General features: G+C 35.1%; 1 protein-coding gene across 3 annotated transcripts in view; it reads left to right on the forward strand.

The window, feature by feature from the left end:
• The window catches only part of PDE1A (phosphodiesterase 1A), a 251,635-nt gene that overhangs the window by 156,782 nt on the left and 86,988 nt on the right, over positions 1-7,865 (forward strand). The gene's annotated exons all lie outside the window — the stretch shown is intronic.

Below are 7,865 nucleotides of genomic sequence, written 5' to 3' on the forward strand. Positions count from 1 at the left end.
TTACCCCTAGTCACTGTTGCTAGACAGAAATCTTAAGCTTGGGAAAAATTAGTAAACATCCAGTTAAACACTTTTAAATTAAACTAATCTTTCCACCAGGGGATTTAGAGATTATTAAACATTTTATTTTGTTTTAAATGTTGAATATGCTGGATACTCACTTCATTAAAAAAAAAGCTTATAGCAACAGGATCACACAAACATATTACATATGCATTGCATACATATCCTATGTCCTTTTTTCTACAGTTTTGGCATTAATGTGGTTTAAAAGTAATAACAGAATCAGAAGTAAAGGTTCGAATTTTAGAGTTAAGTATATTTGCCTTTAGTAGACATAAGGCAGTGATAGATTTTAGGTGTGGAAATCCAGTAAGGAAACTGAACAAATTGTTCCATTTGAAAAAAATAACTAGACAATGTTCTTATTGTTAAATGTTAAAATGGCTCCTCTTGAAATCTGCTTTTTCTTGAAAAAGTGAGAACTAAACAAAGAATCTTTCAGAGAAACGAGATAAATATTAAAGCACAGGGAGTGATGTCTATCTCTAGTTTAAATATTTATACACATGTTTATTTAGCTTATTCTAGCTGTTATGTTATCATTGCTTCTTTGCCTCTGTGTCCTTCTATATGAAGCTGGCTATGTGCCCTTAAGTGATTTGAGCGGTTCTGAAAAATAACTGCCCCAAATATCTTTCCTTTTGTTCTATTATATTCCCTAAATTTTCAATAATTAGAAAATTTGAACGTTATGTTTCGAAATAAATAAAAATTTTAAGAGAAAGAAGTATTTCAGGCTTTAGCCTCCATTAATATATGCATTAGAATTTATCTACTTATATCTAAGCAAATAGAATGAGAGCACTGAGAATCAGGGTAATAGGATAGGTAAATATTGATGTTGTAATGGGGGTGGGAGAGTAATACAGAAGCAAGAGTAATAAAAACAGAGAAGGAAGCAGGCACAGTCAGTGTTGGGAATTACATAGGGAAATAATACCATTGGGAATTACCTAAGTCCAAGGAATCTTAAGGAGTAATGGACAACCAGAAGAGTAAGATGAGGAAGTATGGTGTGGCAGAAAGACCATGGACCCGGGAGCAGAGGTTGGAGTCATATTCTTTACTATCTCTAATGGTAAACTTCTTTGAACTGATCTGATTCATTGGCAAAAAGAAAGATCTTAAGCCAGATTTCTGTACAAAATCCTTCAAAATATGGCTGCTACATGTATTGGAAGTGCCCAGGAGAAGCCAAACTGTGAAGCAAGACAGACTGCTCCTAATACTTGGTCTTGGGCCTTTTATTGATAGGTAGGGGGCACGCTGTTGCCAGCTGCTGTTTGTTTGAGAGATTTTAGGGAAGCCCGAATGAGTTAAAGAAGAGAGAAGAGCTAGTACAATGACTCTAGGAAGGAATTTTTTGGATTGTTAAGGAACAGAAAGAAAATCAATGTGAGTAGACCACAGTGCATGCTGAAGAAATTGGCATGAGACAAGATTAGAAAGGTAAAGCAAAGGCAAGATTATGAAGGAGTGAAGGTAAGCAGTTTGGGTTTTAGTCAATGTACTATTGAAAGAGATTGGAGAATTTAAACACAGGAGTCAGATGATCCAGTTTCTGTTATATAAAATGCCAGGAATTGGGTTGTAGGGGGACCAGTGTTGGAAGCATGGAGGCCAGTAAGGGAACTGGGGCAGTGTATGGCTACCTGCTCACCATACCCATTACCGGTTTCCTTGGCACTTAGTTGAATTGGCTTTCCCAGCCTCCCTTAAAGTCAGATGTAATCATATTTCTGATTTCTCCTCAATGTAAAATGAATAAAAATAATGAGCTCCACTTTTATTTCTCACTCACAAAGCCTTTTATGGTACATGTAGCAATCTGTGCCCCTTTTCACTCAACTGGCTTGATGTGAGTCCAGTGATGACGGAAGTCATGTGTTGAAAATAGTGGCAACATATAAAGGAAGGAACTTAGGTCCTAAATTATTTACTCACCAGGAACTCACAACTTGGCCTTTTTATGAGTGAGAAGTAAACATCGATTGTGTTAAGATGCTGGGGTTTAGAGTTTTATCTCTTAAAGTGGTTAGAAGAACCTTGACTCAAATAGGAACAATGTAGTAAAATAAGTGAGTTAAGGTGTCAGCAATAAGGAGAGAAAGTGATGGATAAGTGGCATAAATAAAATAGAAAAAACAAACCTAACAAAAAGTACTTTCATGACCATTTCCTAAAATCACTCATGTAGTATAAGGCCTAGAGTCCTCAAACTAGAATTTAAAATCCTAGACGATCCTTCTTGTACACAACATTTCTCTGTGTTCTTCCATATAAGCCATCTCCTTACCTTACTTACTCCCAAATTCATATGCATGCCTGCAATAGGACAGGTTAGGGCTATCAGGTCACTAGCTGCTTAGAAGCTGGGACCTAATTCAATTGTTGCAGTGAGAAATACAGGGTATGTACTTGATCATAACTTTTACTTTTACAGAACCACCTCCTTGAGCTTCTAGTGCACAAGTAATCCTAAGTGGCATTAGGTCTCAGATGTCCTTGACATTTTGCACCATCCTTCAAATAAGATGTTAAAATGGGATTTGATCATGTACAATCTTTTAAGAGACATGATGCATTTCACAAGTGTGGGTGTGTTGCCATGGAGTTGTAGCTAACCACTAATTTAATCAAAATCATTCTCCCTTGTCTGAATTTCACTTTATAATCTTTTTGTCAAAAAAAATACCAACTTACAGTGATGCTCCTTTGTGTCTTTTGTTTTGGGGTCCAAGTTCCTGAGAATGATTTATTTTTTTCTGGATGGAAGTGGTTTTTGTTTCCTTCTAGAAAAACTTCAGATCTCTACCATTCCTTGTTAAACTAATGGTCACTAATGATTTCTTTTGACTTAACATTGAAAAGTTTTAAAAAGAAAACAGTTTCAGAAATAAAATCAAAAGCCCAAACAGAGCCCTGTATCATTTTTCAAATCTATAAATTGTATTGTATAGCATTTAATTAAGGCCACCACTGAGTTAGAAAGTGTTTGCATGTGTAAAACTCAGGTATTCTACATACCAAAACCATGTTCTCATATTGACAAGGTAGACTCTTCAAAAGATAAGAGTTGAAGTGATGTGTTGTATGCTTGAAAAGATTTGGTGGTTGAAAAAAATACATCAGACTCACTGTGAAAGCATGCCATATGGGTAAACCATTCACTCCTAAGTGTGGGGTTTAGCTGGTTGTACCTATGTGGACATTCAATAAATGTTCAGTATTATTTACTTTGCTATTACCTTTACTAACCTTTGGGAATGTTTATGTCAAAAGTTGACAGTTTAAGAATTTGAGAGGAAAAAGCACGGATCTCTGAGTAATATAGACCTTTTTTTTAGATATGTCTCTTCTACTATTTGTCAGTATAGATGTAGATAGGCTAGTTAAAACTCAAAACCTGAGTGTCAGCTCCTAAGACAATGGAAACTAAGAAGAAGAAAAAAATGGGACTACATCAAAATAAAAAGCTCTGCATAGAAAAAACCATATCAAAACAACAAGAGGGCCCACCACATGGAAGAACGTATTTGCCAATGTTATTTTTGATAAGAGTTAATCTCCAAAACTTACAGGGAACTCATACAACTTAACAAACGGAAGATAAAAAATCCAATAAAAAAATGGGCAAAGGACCTAAATAGACACTTTTCAAAAGAGGACCTACAGAAAGCCAAGAGACATATGAACATGCTCAAAGTCACTAATCATCTGAGAGAAGCAAATCAAAATGACAATGCGGTACCACCTCACACCTATTAGAATTGCTATCATCAACAAACGCAAATGCTGGCGAGGATGTGGAGAAAAAGGAACCCTCTTGCACTGCTGGAGGGAATGCAGACAGCATGGATGGACCTGGAGAGCATTATGCTAAGTGAAATAAGCCAGTTGAGAAAGATAAATATCCCATGATTTCACTCATTTGTAGAATATAATGAACAACATAAACTGATGAGCCAAAATAGAGCCAGAGGAAAAAAATATTTTAGAATATAATAGAAGTAATCCTGTTATTTTCAGGTTTTTAATATTCCCTACAACTTTTGTGATATTGTTAGTACAGTTTTAGTAATATCATTATATTTAAAATTTTTTTCTTGAAATATTAATTTTTATTGCATGTAACATTATTATACTTAAAATAATTTTTCTTGAAATAATAAAATAAACAAAAAACCACACACCTCAGTGTCCTCATTTTAAAATTGAGACTATTTTATTAGTCTCTTTTTGAGGAATAAATAAGTTTTATGATCTTTAGATAGATCTTAAATAGTTTATTGAATGAATGGGACTGCCAATGACAATTTAGGACTAAGATTTATTACGCCACAAGACATGAATTTGGACTACATATTCATATATTTGGTTAATCATTTATAAATTACAAAAATTTTAATTAAGTTCTAGGTATATTGTAGGAAAATAAAGCCAATTTTTTGACCCATTAGCATTTACAAATATACATATACACACAGCTAACACAAAATTTCAATGTTAGAATATCATATATAATATGGGTATATGGGGTCATCAATATTGAGATCCTTAGGTGTGTTGCAGGTAATGGAACCAAGAGCTAAAATTTAGTGAGAATTAATGCTTTTGTGCTCAGCTTTTTGTACTCTTGAGTTAAGGTTGCTGCAAGCTGGATATAACAGTAACAAGGACACCGATGAACCTAATTAGTTCAATAGGGTAAATTTCATTCACATAGTTTTTCTTAGGAAAGATGATTGGTAGCTGAAGTTAAGGCAGGAGATTGGAGGAAAGGTTACCAATTTGACAAGTATATCAAGTCAACAGTTAACAATAGTGAATTGCATACCTAAAATTGGCTAAGAGGATATACTATCTTAAAATAAATCGCACATTCCCCCCTTCCCACACATAATACAGATGGCAATTATGTAGAAGTGATGGATAAGCTATTTAGCTTGTCTGTGGTGATATTTTCACCATGCATGCAGATATTAAAACATTAAGCAGCATGCTTTAAACTTGTAAAATTTTATATGTCAAAGATATCTCACTAAAGTTGTGTTTTCCTTTGACAGTGGTCTTTCCTCTTGGAGCAGAGGAATAGCCTAGCTAAGCATGGGCAATGGAGGAGGATTTACATAGCAGGGAATGATTGGAGGAGAGGGCTTAAGAGCAAGAGGATAGGAAGGTCAAGTTAGGGGAAGAGTGGTAGTGAGGTTAAAGTTATAGTTAAAGATTTCTATGAGATGAATGAATTGAATCACAGGAGTTAACTGGATGACGTTACTCCCATTTCAAGGTTAAGCTAAGTGGTACTAGCATTCTGTCTGCAATAACAGCATCATTGTATTGAGGTGACATTGTTCCAGATGACAGGACACAGCTACTAGGGGAATGATCCAAATGGTCAATAATAAACAGACAGAACTGTGTTAATAATGTTTTGGTTTCTTTTCTTCACATTTTAGTCTAAGGTTTATTTCTCTAAAATTTCTTAACTGCAGTTAATATTGAATTCAGAAACATTAGGCTGTAGTTTTAGAAGCTGAACTGACCATTTGCTTGTTCACTGCATTAAAAATATTTTCTTCTTTTAGTCAATGCTTACTTGCTAAATCAGATTGACTGTACAAGTCTAAGCAGCCATTGAGAGACTTAAAAAATATTTTCAAAACCTCATTTCTTTGAATGTACTGACGTTTGTCACATTCCACTGTGTTCCTTAGTTGTTGTTTTTTTCTAGCTGCAAAAGTACATGTGACTACATAGTACATTGAGGGTGCATAGTCACTTTCCGTTTCTTAGCAGCAGTAGCAGCAACATCGGCTCAATACCTGGCTCTTTCATGGGGCAGTTACTGGAGTTCTGATCAAGTCTTCTAGTGTTTATGGTTAGCATTCAGATAGGTTTCTTAATACTACTTTCCTATTTTTTCCCTATTTTATTTTTTTAAATTTTGTTTTATTGCTTAAAATATTACAAAGGGTAGTACATATGTCTCCTTTTTATTTTCTCCCTTGACTTTCCCCCGACCTCCCCTACCCCCCAGTGTCTTGTGTCCATTGGTTATACTTATATGCATGCATACAAGTCCTTTGGTTGATCTCTTACCCCCACCTCCAACCTTCTCCAGCCTTCCTGCTGTAGTTTGACAGTCTGTTCGATGCTGCTGTGCCTCTGTATCTATTTTTGTTCATAAGTTTATAATCGTCTTTATTATCCATAAATGAGTGAGATCATGTGGTATTTTTCTTTCATTGACTGGCTCATTTCACTTAGCATAATGCTCTCAAACTGTGGTACATCTACACAATGGGATACTATGCTGCTGTGAAAAAGAAGGAATTCTTACCATTTGTAACAGCATGGATGGAACTGGAGAGCATTACTTTCCTATTGTATTGGAATCATTTTAAAGTTCCACAGGGTTGTTTTAAGTAGTTTCCTTGAAAAAACATTTTTATTTTGGGGGGGAGGTGAGGGGTTTATACTTATGCAAATTATTTGTTATTTATTTATTTTTTAAAAACTTGATTGTTGAAAGTATTACATATGTGCCCTTCCCCCCCCCCCATTGACTCCTTCTAACCTGCCCCTGCCCCTGACCCCAGGCCTTCACTATCCTATTATCTATGTCCATGGGTTATGCATATTATTCATACAAGTTCTTTGGTTGATCTTTTCCCACCCATCCACTGAAAAAACATTTCTTTAAAAGCAATGTTCTTTTAAATACCACTAAGACAAAACACTCATTATGACATTCTTCAGCATGATTTCTTTTCCTGGGACATTTATTTTAAAACCAAGTTGCAGTGGAAAACCAGCATCTGTGTTATAGAACTTGAGAGCATATCACACCTTCAAATGAAAATGCTAAAGCGATGAAGACAAAAAATTAGTGCTAAAATTAACAAATGAAAATGACTCATGCATTTTAGATACACAGACTCCTTTGGAACATGTCTCTTTGAGCCTTTATAGTTATAGTCATGGGGGCGGATGGGAGTAATGAAATGGAAAAACTATGGACTTGCATACAAATCAAGAGACAGTTTTCAGTTTCCAGATCAAACTCGATTCTGCCTACTATCTAAATGGGCTTTCAGCGATAACTTACTGTTCCTTGTATCCCAGTCATTCTTTCTGCCCTAGAAAAAGACAGATTTTCTCCTATTTGTGAAAAATGCTCTACAATTTTTATCAATACCAAATAGCTAATAACCATTTGCACCAACCCTGTAAATTTCCTGCCTCATCATTATTATTTTGTTCAGTTATTTTGATACTTCATCAAAAAGAACTTTTCATCGTGGCTGTACCCTATCTTCTTTTTTGCTGATTTAATTAGGCAACAAGAAAATAAAATTCATATTTTTTGAATAAAGATTGTGGGTTGTCACATATATTTATTATTTTCCTACGCAAGGCCCTCCCTAAAATGACAGAGGAGTAAAATTTTATAAACCCACACAATCAAAGAGAAAAAAAGAGAGGAGGTGATAAAAAAAAGTATGATATTTTAATGAATTTTTGAAATATGTAAACAGGAGGAATAGTGGTAATTATCAGAGCAGAATAGTGGCCAAACACATGACTTCCCTTAGAGAAGAAATGAAGCCTTACTAGTGGGTGAAGGTCACTACTTTTTCTTCATCAGAACACATATACGTACATTTATATAAAAACTAGTAGCCCAGTGCACAAAAATTTGTGCACTGTGGGGAGGGGTGTCTTCTCTCAGTTATTAAACATTTATCCGCACAACACTGACCACATTGGTGGTGGTGGTGGTCTGTCAGAATGTTCTG

The sequence above is a fragment of the Myotis davidii genome, unplaced genomic scaffold (genome assembly GCF_000327345.1).
Source record: "Myotis davidii unplaced genomic scaffold, ASM32734v1 scaffold370, whole genome shotgun sequence".
NCBI classification, from domain to species: Eukaryota; Metazoa; Chordata; class Mammalia; order Chiroptera; family Vespertilionidae; genus Myotis; species Myotis davidii.